Raw genomic sequence first — 17338 nt, 5'->3', positions numbered from 1 at the left:
TCTTAATACGTTTAAAAATGAATTGATATGTAGAGATGAATTTGACTCTTTTTTTGGAAAACTTGGTTATTAATTTGGACAACTTGGCTGTATATTTGGACAGCTAATTCGCCTCAACAGGATGCCCATTGTTCTACATTTTACGAACCAATCTTACCTAGTCCTCTTCCTGTTCACGTAAGGAAACCGTAGAATGTCACAAAAAGCCCAGAAAATTTTCATATCATTCATTAAAGTGAGTTGACTTCGATACTCTAATTACGTGCGGATTTGCTCATTCCCTAGCCTTTCCGGGTGCCTTTCAAGGCTTTTCTCATTACATCTCTTTCGTAGAGATGATGCTCCTTTGTTTCTCCAGGCATTTGTCCAACCTAGTCATCACAAAAGCTAAAACTTTACAAAATTTCGTGAGAAAAACACCTGTAGAAAATAAGGACTATCACCTCACTGGTGAAAATTTCCCATTTTTCACACGAAAAATCTAATTCACGAGGCAAATCTCACTTCAGGTCAAATGTACAAATCACCACTAACGTGAATCAACACAATGTTCAATGAATATTCAATATTATCACTCAAAAAAAAACGAAGAAATATTGCTAGTACTTCACCACAGCTAAATAAGACTGAAGTAAATACAAAGTTCTGTCATATTTCTCGTAAGCAATTGCTCACACTGAATTTTTAACAAAGCAATTTCAACTTAAATCATATTCAAAATTTAATGTAGTTAGTGTTAAAATCTTCCAAAAAAAACAAATATTTAGATAGAATTCATTATTCATCAAATATTGGAATAAAAATCCATAATTTTAATCAATTTATTTTTATTGTCCAATTTTAACCTCAAAGTGTCTAAAATAAGAAACTGGTTAATATAATATTATTAGCCCTTACCCTATATAATTTTATTTTTTGACAGTATATTTTTACTATGATAAATTCAACCACATCTATTTTTTGTCTGTGTACCTGCGAAAATATCCATTGATTTTATCTCAAAGGATATTCATTTTGATAGATATTTTAGGGACATGAGAAATTCGTCCGAAAAAGGGGAAATTGCCTTCCGAAACAGAGGAGTTGACATGAATTTAAAATATCTCTTCAATTCTGAATTGGAAAGGAAGTACCCCCAGAGTATGAGAGACAATTTAATTCTCCAGATATTTCCTTTTTCCCCATTCCTGTATATTTTTCTCTTCATTCAAAGTGGTGGAAAATTAGCCAAATCTTCGATAAAAATTACCCAAGAAACACCCACAATGTGAGTTATTTAGGGGGAGCTTTTTTAACGGTATTATAGGAGTATTTTGAAAAAAGGGAACAACATATCGAGGGAGATGGTTTTCTTTTTCTCGTTTTTTTTTCAACTTTTCTCCAGCGATATAAGCAAAATTTTCACATGTGACTTCACAAATGTGAAAGCTCGACATTTTTCAAATCATTCGGATTTCGTCATCCACCCACTTGCGAGATCAAATATTTCACAAAAATAACATTACTCGAAGAGCTTTTGCATTCATTCAATATTCCATGATGGTATGGGGAATGGGGGAGAAACTCAAAGAGATTTACATGAGACTTTATTACATTTTCCATTCACTTTTTTTGTGTGTCGCCAAAGCAGCAAAAAAGGCTTTCTGATGGGAGAAAATCAATTATTATGAGCTATATTAATTCATTGAGTTTGTGAGTTTCCAACAGTTTAGAACTTTTTTTTATTATTAAAAAATTTAATATTATGTACATACTTCCCATTTTATGAGTCAGATGGGCATTTTCCCACAAAAAACGTTTTATAAAATTCAGTGACAGATTTTACATGAAATTTTATAAACAATGAGGCAGTTGAATTAATTAAAATGGTAATTATGGTTATTATTTTTTTAATTAAATACTTTGAAGTTGAATTTACCTCTGTAATTTTCTAATTATTGCTTTCATAGAAATTCTAATTGGCAGTTTAAATCAAATATTTATATATAATTATATTTTTATTATATTAAGGTGATATAAAAATATGTAGCAAAGAGTTTCCGTTTTGCATTATGCTTGAACTTGTGGCTTTCAATGCTTTGCCCTCAAAGTGTTTTTTAACTTGATAAAGTTGTTTAAACGTAAAACATTCATCTGGCTTCTAGTATTTTTCAAAATTTTGACTTAGTCAGTTGTTTGAGTTATCAATAAGAGGTATTAGGGGAAAGTGTCAATGCTTTGTACGATTCATAACTTCCTTTTTCCTATGTTTTTCAATCAATTGAATTCTGCAATATATTTTAAAAACTTGGTACTTTCCCCTAGTTTTTGAAAATATGGCTGAGATAATACACATTTATTGAGAAACATTGGCAAAATTTACTCATTTAAGAAGCTTCGGATCGTACGAAACATGGGCACTTTCCCCTATAATAGCCAAATTCATGTTCTTTTCCCAACAAAAATGTTTATTATTTCATCAAGTTCAAAAATCCAATAAACAAACGACACTGTCCATAATCGATTCTATTTTCTTCAAAGAAATTTACCGTCAAATAAATAAACTGCTTTCTAAAAATATTATTAATATCTTAGGATGTTTACCTTCCCAATTGGACTGTTCAAATTACAACGAATACATTGAACACTGTTAGAAAAATATGTTTCAATGAGATATAATTTGGGAAGTTCAAATATTTACTAATATTATTAAATTCCTCTGTAAATTTGATTTTCATTTAATCAACACATTTCGAGAAAACAGAGGAATCTCTAACAGTAATATAACATGCTGGTGCAAAATGTTTCATTCATCATTTCCTCCCAAGATTGTAAGCTTGAGAAACTTTGAGGTAGCTTTTTTGGGTGGAAGGAGGCAAAAAGACACAACAACTGGAGAATTTATTGAATTTTCAATGAAGAAACTTTTCCAAAATCTCATCAGAATGTCGAGAAATATATTGTAAATGGTTATATTCATAAGACTTGTTTAACATTGTCAAGTTATTAACTTTTTGATAGGAAAATTTAATTTTTATTGCTCTAACCCTCTAAACCTCTAAAGAAACAATTTACCAATCCCTTGATATTTTTTGGTACCTTAAAATTTTTGCCTTTCAATAAGAATGACAGAGGCAAATTAGTGCTATACAATTGAAAAATAAAAGAGGAAATATTTCTCTTGATTTTTTTAGTATGTGACTGTCCCCATCAAGGTCCTCATGTGCTTCTTCGTGATCGACTTTCCTTTGGGCTGGTTTTTGTCTTCACTTTGCTGGTTCAAACACGATGAGATCTTAGGAAAACAGTCATGACAGGAACTTCTATAGAGAAAAGTCGATAACGCAGTAGTACATGAGAGCACTCATGCACTAAAAAAAAAGAGAATTATAGTATGTATTTTGTAGCTCTCGAAATTGATCTTCGAATGTCTTTGAATTCCATTGAAAAAGAAAAAAAGGAAATCTTTCTCCTCGACATTTTTTTTAGTACATGACTGTCTTTCTGTGCTTATTCTGTGCTTACATAAAACGATTTTTCTTCGTGTCGATTTCTGTCATGACTATTTGCTGGTTCGAAAACGATGAGAACTAAAGTAAACCGTCGTGATAGAAACCAAAACAAGAAACGTCGATTACGCAGGAGCATATCTGGACAATTATGTACTAAAAGAAATATTCAGGAGAATTATTTCTACTTCTCTTTGTTCATTGGAATAGCACCCTAACTCGCATGAATGGGATTCCTTTCTTTATTCATAAACTCACAAAAAAGTAGATCATTTTTGTAGTTCTTTACTTTAAATTTATTGCACAAGTAAACTAATAAAAGTAGGTTATAGATTATTTAAAAAGAGCTTAAAAGTTTCTACAGAAAGGGTTTGTTAAACACAAAATTCTCACTATTGGGTTGTCTCTAGGCTACACGCTTTAAGAGTCTGTAAGTGCTATCTAAAATCAGACACAGTCCTAAATTCAGACTTTCTATCGGCATGTTTTCGGTCAGTTTCATCACAGGTAAATTAAAAAGTTTATAATAACCTTGTTTGTTGTAATCTGAAGTGAAATAAGACTACCGTCGTTGCGGGTGACTTTGCACGTTTTTTCGCTGTTTTTCAACTTTGCCCTCTAAAAGTGGATAGTTAAAGTGAATGGAGGGGGGTTTTGAGTAAAATTATTTGTATTCAGTTGTTAATGAATGGATTTTGTGCCACTAGCATTAATTTTATAAAATTTTACTATGTTTAAAAAAATCAAGAAAAAAGGCTTGCACTGGGGATAAGGTGCGGGTGACTTTGCACTTTTTAATAAATACTAAAAAATCAACAATTTCTGATAATAAACGACAATGAAGATCTTCACATCTAAGGGTAAGATGCACGAGATCTACAAGATGACATGATCGCCATCTTGATTTGACGTTTCTGTCCGCCATTTTGAATAACTGTCAAAATCTAAAACAGGTTCAATTAGGTTGAAATTTTAGTATGTTGTAGCTGATATCAAGACCTTTTCAGAACGTATCTATGTTCCGGTCTACGTCAAGTATTTACCTTGATACAGAGGCTCAAAGTTTAAAAATTTGAAATATTCATATTTTGGCGACCTTTATTTTCTAATCGTGAATTTTAAAACCTAAACGAAATGCCTCAGTAACCATTAGAAATGGTCGAGGCTTTTATTTTATATATTTATTTACTCTTACATAATTAAAAAAATAAATGAAAAGTGCATATTTATTTATTTTCTTATTTTTTGATCTTTGCAAAAGTTTTTCATATCTTCAAATAATATGCTGTTATAAAGAAAAACATTACTTTTCTTTTTGTTTGTTATTTAGATCTCATCGCCTAACGATAATACTGTCTTTTTTGTTATGGTTTCGATAAAAGAAGCTCTCCGTAGTTCTGTATTAATGAAAATGTCAAAATTTTGAACTTAGAGCCCCAGTATCCAGACAATCGCTTGACCTAGGTCGGATTTTATATATTTCTGAAAAGGTCTTGACATCAGCCAGAACATACTAATATTTTAGCTCAATCGGATAAGTTTTTTGTTTTGACAGTTATTCAAAATGGCGGACAGAATTGTCAAATCAAGATGGCTACCACACCATCTTGTAGATCACGGTCATTTTATCTTAAGTTATAAAAAAATTGGATAATTTTTGGCCAAATACTTCTATAATAAAGCTTAAGAAAGTCCATTATATGCAATTTTATAATATAAATCATGCGTTCTTAGGAAGACTATAGTGAAATAAAGGAATTTACTAAAAATAATGAACAAAATCGAAGTGGATTATTCTAGCCAGATAAATTTAGAATAGATTTGGGCAATTTACTTCTCTGAAATCGATTTTGGAATTGCATCTTCAGATAACTTTTTCGCGGAGTCGTTTTTTGACAAAACACCTATACTAGGATTTCATTGACTATTACTGAAACTACAAGAATCCTTTTGAGGATCATTGTACCTTACTTGGTACTTAACATATCCCTATATACTTTGACATGGTAGACCGGATCGGCGAAGACTATCAATAAGTGCTAGAATTGTTCAAACTCTCACGAACAGCAGAGTGCAAAGTCACCCCCCGAGTGCAAAGTCACCCGCAACGACGGTACGCTTTTTCGTAAAATTCGGTTTCATTTTTGAACATACGTATGTTCTCCGAAAACTCTCCCTTCGGAAAATCTATACAAAACAGGGCCCAGTTTCAGTTAATTTACTTTTAGCAAAATCGCTAACCGGTAGCTGAGTGAAGTCAGTTCATGTTGGGGTTACCATATGAGTAAGGGATTTAATAATCACATTACACTTAATTCTATCCATTGTATTGCTAATTATTGCTTCTCCTACTAAATGAAGAAATAAAAAATTGTTTTTTAAATGTGTCCTGAGTATTTCAAAGATACCTATCAATACTGTTACACAGTTAATTAAAAAATCGGTCGTTTCACAATAATTTATCTTTTCAGGATTTTTTTGTCAAAAAGTACTATTATATGTTAATTAATTGATTGCAGCCAGAATCTCGAAAGCCAAAATCCAAAATATACAAAATCCTGACAGAGTCCAGAATTCGAAATGCGAAATCCTGGAATTATTATCCCGAAAACCAAATTCCAAATGAGCCTAAATCCTGAATAGTCAAAATCCCGTATGGGTCATAATCCCGAATGGTCGATATATCGAATGTCCCGTAAGTTCAACACCCCACAGTGACAATTTTACTCAGGAATCTTATAGTGTAGGTTCTGTATTCTGATTTCCCAAAATACGAAAACATTTACCATCAAAAATAGAAGTGTTCTCAAGCATTTGCGTATGCTCGCACTAAATAGGAGTTAATGCCTAATTTTTGAATGCTAAAATATTCTTTTATACTGAAATAAATTTTAGTTTGTGTTTATATACTTAGGCTTTAAATTCGATAAACTGTTTTTGATTCTTTGGTATTACGATCCATTCTAGATTTCGACTTTCCGGAACTTTGGTTCATTTGAGATTTTAGCTTTTCGGGAATTTAACTGATTCGAGACTCTGACCATTATGGATTTTCTTCCACTTAAGATTTTGATTTTCAGGATTTTGACCAAAACAGGGTCCCAACCCATTATGAATCATAATAAACAAGATGATGTATTTTAAATTGGACAATATGTTAAGAAAATAGTCCAAAGCTGACCTTTCATTCTCAAATCACTTAACCTAAAACTTTAGTAGTTTTAATCAGATAAATGAATCGGTTTGAATCGATTATGTACCGACAAACATACAAAATGACGGAATTAAAACAAAATGCGAAATGTTCAAACGTAATGCTCAACGCACAATAACTTTTGTATTGTAAACATGTTTTCGAAACTGCCTATGAGAGTGAGCGAGACGACTAGATATAGATTTCACTCTGTCTCACAGGAAGCTCCGAAAACATGTTTACAAACAAGAGTTATTGTGCACTGGACATAATACTTTAAAAGTTCAAGCAGTTTTAGTAAAAATGATCAGTGAATATTAATTTTGCAAATGTAAAAAAAAAACATTTTGAGTGGATGAAAATTGTGAAATATTGTTATCAAAGAGAAAATTAAAAAGTTGTGTATCATCTAGCATCTCAAATATAGTTTAAAGACATTTTTAATTAATTTTACTTTTCTTACGTTTCTTACTGATCAAATGGAATGTTTTTCTGACCATATGTTTTAGCCTCTCTATACAACGAATATACTCTCATGGAGCGGATCTTCTAAATGTTTTCAACATTTGTGTTGAATAAAGAAGAAATCTGTGTGCTATGTACAGAGTTGAATAGATGGAAATTGAATGGAAAAGTATATGACAAGATAATTCTCCATAACTCTTCTTCCCATATCTGTATTTGTCATCAAAAGCAGGAAAATTCTGCATTTTATTCACAAGTTGTTCTCATACAATTCTTTTGAGCACGAAGCCAACACAACAAACAATATCCCAACAATTTTCTCTTCTATTTTGTTGAAAAGCAAAAGGATTTGTGCACATTAAATGAATGCAATAGCTGTAACAATGAAGTACATTGAAGCATAACAATATATTTAATATGTGGAAAGTATATTACTCTAATTCGGGAATTTGTTCTTCTCATTCTCTTCCATTACAACTAAGCTGCCAGACTTAACGAAAGATTCACCCTTTAAACACATAAATTTCCTGTTTAAGTTTCAACAAAATGGACTTTTCTCTCTGGTAAATCATAAGGAGAAAAAATTGCTGGAAATACTGTTCCAACTTTATTGATGATTTGTGAGGAAAAATAATGATGATGAGGCACTTTTCTCCCCAAATGATATATTTTTGACAGACTTTCTTTGGGAAAGAAAATGTAATGGTCATGGTCTTGCCCTATACCGAGTTTGAAGTGAGGTTTTTATATTAAAACAAGAATTAACCCTTAAATGTAGACATTAAAGTGAAATGCATTTTGTATTAAAAGTCCTCGTATTATTTAATTTGCTGACAAATTGTATTATTTATTCATTACTTGTTGCTTAAAGTGGTTGAAAAGTGTTTTAAATTTTACGAAATAACAAAAAATTATTTATTGACATAATCAAAGAATAATCAATAAATCAATAAAAATAACATTTTAACCAAAAAATTTTAATTATTATTCCGTCTTTTGGACATTAACAAACAAATTACACAATCACAATAATAATTTGGGAATGTTCACATCCTGATATAAAATGAGTAGGGCAGTAAGGGAAAGTGCTCTCCCTTCGAACGTTCATACCTTCGAATAATATGAATATTCTTTTAGTTTTCCTAAGAAATTTACACACTTCTATTAAATTAGTTGGCTTATCATCAATTGTTGATAATTACGTGAGAATTTTATGAAAAACAAAAGAAATTTACATTATTCGAAGGCATGAACGTTCGAAGTGAGAGCACTTTCCCCTACCCTTATATTTTTCTACTTATGGAACTTACTAAAATTTAAGATAAATAGTATTACATAAATTGATAAAAATAGTCTTTAACCTTTTTTAAATCAACCAGATTTTTTTTTATTATAAAAACATCTCTTAAATATTTTAATCTTTCCATTACATTAAAAAAGTTGTCTTTTTTATAATGTTTTCGTTTTATAATTCAGTTCCATTTAATTTCTGCCATTAGTTTCCGGGCAAGAGATACGTAAATTTCGATTTTAAAAAACCATTTGTGATCTGCGCTGTTCTTCATTGCAATATCAATACGATAATCACCTTTTGGTAATTCAGGTGGAAAGTTAGTGAAATCGAAACTGTAGTCCCTCACGTAATATTGATGTCCCTGCAGAAAGAATAAAGTTTTAGATTTTAAATTTTCTAAAAATCTTTTACAATAACCTTTCGCATTGGACACCCTTCATCACCAATATTACTGGCCTTCTTTAAAGTACTCCAAATTAAGTTGATTACCGGTGCGGATGCCTTCCGTTTCACCATACCACAAAAATCTTCAATCACATCAATTAAAAACTGCCGATACACAGTATATCGGTAAAACAAGGTAATTCTAATCATAGGATCCACAAGATCATGCTGAGGATACACTTTAATTTGAATGAACGTAGTTGTTCGATTTACCAAATTAACCGTGCAAGTATTATTAATGTAGTTCTCAATCAATTCGTAACACTCAATTCTTTTGACTAACGCATCGTACATCAACTGAAAATTAAAAAAAAAAACAAATAGAATTTCAGAAAAAAACAGAAATAAAAAATATATTTAAATACTTGCAGCACTTTCCACTGCAGTGATGTACAATACAAAAAATCCTAAAATTGCTTCAGCTCTTATTAACATTTTTAAAATGAAGCTTTTTCTCTAGTGTCCGGCCTTTTAAAGCCTCGGAAATATCTGGTAATATGTTTTCTGATATATAGTTTTGATAAATAATTAAAAATTGTTATCATGATGTATCATTATTAAATGCGAATTTGTTTTTTCTGATCTAGAACAGTAATGGCAAGTGTCACTGTTTCTACATCCTGAAAACATTAAATATCGGTTTACAATCACAATTTTGATTTCTATATTAATTTTAATTGAAAATCTGCTAATCTTAAATAAGATTTGCTGAACTGACCTAAAAGTTTAATATTTTGTATTAATATTATTAAAGTTCGAACGATTTTCAGAGATACAAAATTAAAGAATTTAGCACGGTGATTTGGAGATATCAAAGTTGTGAGACTGACAAAAATTTCATGTTTAAAAACATGAGACCGCTCCAAGCAGAAATCAACTGGAGGGAATAAGAGACACCTGACGAAGAAAGAAGGGAGTTACCACGATATATCTGTAAGTGCATATTGCAGCAAATGAGTTGACCAGATGACCCTAAAATCATATTACAATTAGGGTGGAATCACCAGTTCTCGCCAGTGCCCCACTTCTCGCCACTTACATTGAAATCGCTATTTTTCGCAATTTATGAAATAAATGAGTCGCATTTTTTTTGTATTGTTTCTGCTTCTACGCATAGAATCGAAAAATAATAATTATTCGTTTTGGATTTACGATTTTGATCACTTTTTAGAGCAATATTTTAAGCAAGTGCATCGAATCCAACATCTCTTACCAAATGTACTAAGTGTCGTCAAATTTTCATCAGGCCAAAAATACCTATTTATGGGTAAATAATTTGTCTATTGAATATTTAATTGCACTTGTGGAATACATAAAATTTGTATTTAGTCAATTAATATTTCATTTTATATTATTTTTGTATAAAAATGAGGCATGGCGAGAAGTGGTAATATTCTGGAATTGATTTTACCACCTGTCGCCATATCTTTTCAATAGGCGACGCTAACTTCACTTCGTACATTCTCAGTTGTCAAATCTGCATTGTTTACTTTCTGCAAAAGCCCCATAATTTGATTTCTCAAATAAAAGTGAAGAAAAATCATTTAAAGAGAGTAATAATAAAGTGATCACAAGGAAAGAGAAATGGTGAATGTATTCTTTTCATAGCATTGCCTAAAATAACCGAGTGTGGTTCTTTTCAAGTGGGTGGCGAGAAGTGGTTACAAATTTTACAAAACTGGCGAAAAGTGGTAAAAAGTGGCGACGAAATGGGTATTTTTGCATTATTAATAAATATCAGTTTTTTAAGTAGTCCAGCGTTATGTTCTAGGATTATTGTTTTCACGTATCTAGAGCCAATAAATCTAAGTAACTTTGTGTCAAATTTGACTTATCTTGTAACAAGGATTCAAAAGTTATGATTAAATGAATTTAATTTTTTCCTAAACGTGGCGATAGCCGGTTATTCCACCCTAGTGAAACAAATGTACAGTGAGTGTCAATAGTTTGTTGCCTAATGGATGTTTGAGAAATCAAGTGAAAAAAATGATAGAAAAAAATACTTTTCCAAAATTTTCTTTTTGCAGATGAGTTCCTTGTAATCCGTAGATATTATTTATAGTTTTCAAAAAAAATAATTAATTTTATTTCATATCAAAAATAATTGTTTTCCAAAAGTTGGTCATTTTTCAAAAATCAAAAGTTTGTTGCCTCATTAAAAAAACTAATTCAAAATGGTGAAAACGTGCAACCAACTTTATGTAAACCGGTTACATTTTGAGCTTATGTCATTTGATAGGCAAATGGTGGATTTGTACATTTTTAAGGCTGTCAATGGTAAATATATAGGTGTAAAAGTGATGATAAATAACAAGAAATAATCAGTTTTTTGATAATTCATAATTTAGGTTATAATGTCAAATTACAAAAAGTTGAAAGGTGGGATATTATCCAGAGATACTGCTGGAAGGAATCGGCGTCGCTTAATTTCCAAATTTTATGGAAATTCATGAAAAGTTATACATAAAATGATCAAATATTATAGTTATGAGGCACGAGTACATCTGAAAAACGCTACTGGTAGACCCAGGGTTTCGACTCAGAAAGTCGATAACCGCATTCTAGGTATCTCTGATAGTAACCCCATGATGTTTGCTTCAAAAATTCAGAGTCGGCTGGTTACAGAAGGCATACAGGCTTCAAAACCAACCGCAATTTAATGAAAGTGGTAAGAATAATTACTTGGTTTGCAGGTTTCCATTGGTAAACAAAACCAATCTGGTTAAAAGGTTGTAAATTCACTTGGAGCATGCTAAAAACGTAAAAATACAACCTCTTACGCAGTTTGGTTTTGCTTACCAATGGAATCTTGCGAGCCAAGTACCTATTCTTATATTTTCTTTCATTTTGAGTTTGATTTTCGAAGCATTTGAAGCCTGTATGCCTTCTGTAACCAGCCGACTTTGAATTTTTGAAGCAAACATCATAGGGTTACTATCAGAGATACCTAGAATGCGGTTATCGACTTTCTGAGTCGAAACCCTGGGTCTACCAGTAGCGTTTTTCAGATGTACTCGTGCCTCATAACTATAATATTTGATCATTTTATGTATAACTTTTCATGAATTTCCATAAAATTTGGCAATTAAGCGACGCCGATTCCTTCCAACAGTATCTCTGGACAATATCCCACCTTTCAACTTTTTGTAATTTGCCATTATAACCTAAATTATGAATTATCAAAAAACTGATTATTTCTTGTTATTTATCATCACTTTTACACCTATATATTTACCATTGACAGCCTTAAAAATGTACAAATCCACCATTTGCCTATCAAATGACATAAGCTCAAAATGTAACCGGTTTACATAAAGTTGGTTGCACGTTTTCACCATTTTGAATTAGTTTTTTTAATGAGGCAACAAACTTTTGATTGTTCAAAAATGACCAACTTTTGGAAAACAATTATTTTTGATATGAAATAAAATTAATTATTTTTTTTGAAAACTATAAATAATATCTACGGATTACAAGGAACTCATCTGCAAAAAGAAAATTTTGGAAAAGTATTTTTTTCTATCATTTTTTTCACTTGATTTCTCAAACATCCATTAGGCAACAAACTATTGACACTCACTGTATTTCCTCCCACCGGATAGTGGTCCGGTTCGCAGCTTGAGGCAGGGACCTATGATAAACTACTCCGTACACTGAGGCCCCGCAGACTTCTAAGTTATTACAAAACAGCCAATTATTTAAAGCCGCAGTAGCACGTGTGACGAAATTTAACGTTCCACTCCACTAACAAGAGCGATCCATTATTTCGATCTTTAGAAAAAGATCCCAGGTCTTCCAAAAGAGGCATTGACATCTGTAGAGGTGGTTCATCTTGCATAGGTTTTCGTTAAGAGAAGCCCAGGTGTAAACAGGCCTGACACTCTCAGTTCACTTTGGGTGCCAATCAGCGCGATTCTGGAGACAGATCGGCGCGATCTGTCGATCTTCCACTCACAGTTCATTCGCTGGCCATACTTTTCCACCCCCTAGGCAAGCCCCTAGATATTTCACAGTCTTTCATTTCCAAATTAGTTTAATTACAGTGATGCTGTTTCATTTTAGCTCCAGACTCAACCGCAATTTAATATATATTTTTTAAAGATCTTTCCCGAGGAATACGAATCCATTTTACAAGACCGATTTTATGAGAAAAGCTAAAATATTTATTTCTAAAATCAGAGGTAATCCGTGATGTCTAATACAAAATTTTTTTTCATAGAGTTTTGTATACAAAATAACTTTATTTTGTGATATTAAGAAATACATAACAAAGTTAATTTATTCAAACAGCATAGTAAAATGTCGTTTCGGATTGATAATAGCTTTATATTATTTTTATTAATCGCGGGATTTCATCAACGTAACACATATAATGATTGAATATAATTCATTTTCCAACATTTTAACACTCATTTACAATCAGCGAATTATTTCATCGTAAACAAAACCATTATATATGTATGTATACTATAAATTTTAGTTTCAATGTTATGAAATTTGTTTGGTAGTAATTTATTAAAAATAAAAAGTAATATTCGTGAAATTGTAATTGTTTTTTTTAGCCTAAATACAGCGATATGTTTAGTACTCATTTAGACAATGTTATTCAACATAATATTGTATTATATTCATTTCATGCATTCTAATAATATTTGTTTAATAATTTCAAAGCTAATTTGTTCTGTGAAATTACATTGCGGTTGTATCATTAAAATAAATCTCATTTTGAATGTCTTTCACTGAAGGATTCTTTTTGCGAGGTATATAAATAAATTTTTGAAGCTACTAAGAATGATGCATAACGTGAGATTTATTGTTTGAGAATTGTAATCTGACTAATTCTTCGAAAATAAGTATCTCATGAGGCATTTAAACAGCCCCAAAGTAAATTTATCAGTAGGATGGCTATATGTATCGCTCTTAAGTGGTAAGAGAGAGAAGATAGAATATGTGAAAGGTAATTTTAGGTATGGGAAACACGTTTAATTAACTTCATCCTATAAGTGAGAAATGGCACTTTAAAATCTAATTTAGAAGTTGATTGTCAACAGCTAACAAAATGTTGATGTACGGTGGCATGTGTGGGATGTTTGGTGTTTTCGTCCAATGTTTATAAACTTTCTCAATAGAACATAATATCCACTCTATGGCTCTTTGGCTTCCTTTCAATAATGTTACAGGATCGGATTTTCGTACATAGTTCATGCTCGTCTGGCTCTAACATACATATAGTTGTTGCATTTACCTCTAAGATAATTTACATGCAATAAAGTCGTTAAATTTATTTACAAATTGTTAAATAAGCTGGATGTTTTTTCGGTAATGTTATTAAAATTATTAAATTTTTATTAGACACTTATATGCTCGATAAATACTAAATTTGTAATTCTAAATATGAATTATACCTTTAAAGAAAATATTAAATATTTAATGAAATATATTTTTGATGTCTTGAAAATAGTAGAAAATGTTATTAGGGTGTCGTAACGAAAATGTACGAATTTATCCTTAGGATAAAATTACTGTTAATGTTAAAGTCAAAATTGAAGAAATTAGTCACATGAACTCACCCTTTCACACTCTTTTTGCTAAATTGTATACTGCAATTTTAAATTACACATTTAATGGTTTTTCAATTTTTCACTAGTTGAGGTTTTATCTGCTGGATGTTCGAATTAAACCTCAAACCATAAGCCCGGATAAACATTAGTCACGTGTACATAAATATTAATCCCTTAAAATATTTTAATGCTATCATGATAACTGATTTGTTGGAGCTTTAATTGGTTCGAAAATATTTAAAGCTTCAGGGAATAAAAGAACGCAATGCTATTAATACACTAAGAAAAAACCTAAACAGTAAAAAAAACAACTCTGTGACAGAGTTAAATTAAATCTACGAATATCAATGTAATTTTTACTCTTTTTCGTTGTAAATTTTAGTAAATAGAGCTAAAACAACTCTTCGTGTGAGTTAAATTAATTTGTCGGATATCGATGTAATTATTCTTCTTTTTCGATGTAAAATTTCATCTCGACTGTAGTATATGCTTAAGTGTTTTCGCTTTAAGAATATACTTCAGTCAAGAACATTTTCGTGTGACAAAGTTCGTATGGAACATCAACTAGAAATACTCTAGAATAGAAAACTAGAAAAACTAGACTCTCTCTCAATTGGGCATTTAGGGCAAAATGTCATCCGGTTTATCGAGAGATTTGGGCGTCTAAGCCTTTGTAAATTCCACAAAAAGCGCTCTATTATAAAAAATCACGATAAAATAGGAATAACTACAGCGAATTTGAGCGAATTAGCTTTATAATTAAACGTGAAAATTGTCAACAAAATTTTTGCCCGATTGAAAAAGAGCCGATTGAGCGAGAGTTTACTGTATGCCTAACAGTGTTTCATAAAGACATGTGCGTGCATAATACGTGATATTTCGCTTAGAACATACGGAACTTGAAGTCAAGAAAATATTATTAAAGAAATGATAAAGTAAAAAAAAACACACAAATGCAAAACATCCATTTTGAGATATGAAAGAGTTATTTCTACTCTAAAAAACGATTTTTTTTAACTCCTGAAACGAGTTATTTTAACTCTTAAAACGAGTTATTTTCAGTCTTAAAAAGAGTTATTTACACTCTTTTGTCATGTAAAGGGAAAAAAACAACTCTTCCGAATATTACATTTAAATAGACGTAAAATCAACTCTAAATATAGTTAATCGAAAATCACAACGAAAAAAAGTTAATTCAACATGGATTCGAATAAGGTTTACTCGATTATTTTTCTGAGTGTACTAGTTCAAATATTTTAATTCACATAAATAATGCTTGTCGGGAAAATATCAAATTACGTGACACACTTAAGCAATAATTCTCTACTTAAAACAAATGCAAAGAAAACAGTAAAGTACTTTTTAAAAAGAATTTGTTAAATGCTTAAAAGAAATACAACATTTTTTTCCCAACCCATCATATTAGCAAAGCCTCGCAGTTTTGCGAAATGCTCGAACTCGTGACTTAAATACTCTACCCCGAAAATAATTTATTGATGGAGTTTAAAATCATGAAGATAAGCACTGCGTTTACAAGTTTGAGCATTTTGCAAAGTTATACTATTACGCTTTAAAATTCAACTTGGACCGTTTTTTGTATCATTCATTGTAAAGTTCAGGAAATGTTTGTTTGAAGTAACTAACTATATCAATGAGGGTCCGGAAATCGTCGGAAGTGGGAAATTAGTCAAAGAAAATGTATCAAATTTTCACAACTATCCAAAGGTAAAAAGGGAATTAGACCCAAAAATCGTTTGGTTTTTAGGTCTGTTACCAGGTGGATGAACATACAGATCAGGCGGATCAGACAGTCAAACGAATCAAATGTATAGACGGATAGACGAAAATATAGATCAAACATACGCAACTGACGAATAAGCGGTCAGAGGGACAGATCAAACAGACAGACAAATCAAACATACAGACGGGTTAGACGGTCAAACGTTCATACGAATCATATGGACAAACAAATCAGGCAGATGATACTTATCAAACGGATAGACATACAGACGGATGAATCGAACAGACCGATCATACAGTCAAATGGATCAAATTAACTTACGGATCAGACAGATCAGATGATTGAAACATATTAAACGGAACAGACGGATAGACTGACAGACGGATCAAATCCATTAAACCTATTTAAAAAGAACCGGATTTTTCTTTATTATAAAAACATCTCTTAAACATTTTAATCTTTCCATTACATTACAAAAGCTGTCTTTTTATAGTGTTTACGTATTATAATTCAGTTCCATTTAATTTCTGCCATTAGTTTCCGGGCAAGAGATACGTAAATTTCGATTTTAAAAAACCATTTGTGATCTGCGCTGTTCTTCATTGCAATATCAATACGATAATCACCTTTTGGTAATTCAGGTGGAAAGTTAGTGAAATCGAAACTGTAGTCCCTCACGTAATATTGATGTCCCTGCAGAAATAAATAATTCTTAGATCTTAAATTTTTTAAAAATCTTTTACAATAACCTTTCGCATTGGACACCCTTCATCACCAATATTACTGGCCTTCTTCAAAGTACTCCAAATTAAGTTGATTACCGGTGCGGATGCCTTCCGTCTCACCATACCACAAAAATCTTCAATCACATCAATTAAAAACTGCCGATACACAGTATATCGGTAAAACAAGGTAATTCTAATCATAGGATCCACAAGATCATGCTGAGGATACACTTTAATTTGAATGAACGTAGTTGTTCGATTTACCAAATTAACCGTGCAAGTATTATTAATGTAGTTCTCAATCAATTCGTAACACTCAATTCTTTTGACTAACGCATCGTACATCAACTGAAAATTAAAAAAAAATAAAACTGAATTTCAGAAAAAAACAGAAATAAAAAATATATTTAAATACTTGCAGCACTTT

This window comes from Phlebotomus papatasi, chromosome 3 (assembly GCF_024763615.1).
Source record: "Phlebotomus papatasi isolate M1 chromosome 3, Ppap_2.1, whole genome shotgun sequence".
In the NCBI taxonomy this organism is placed as follows: Eukaryota; Metazoa; Arthropoda; class Insecta; order Diptera; family Psychodidae; genus Phlebotomus; species Phlebotomus papatasi.
Note: the sequence above shows the minus strand (reverse complement) of the source record.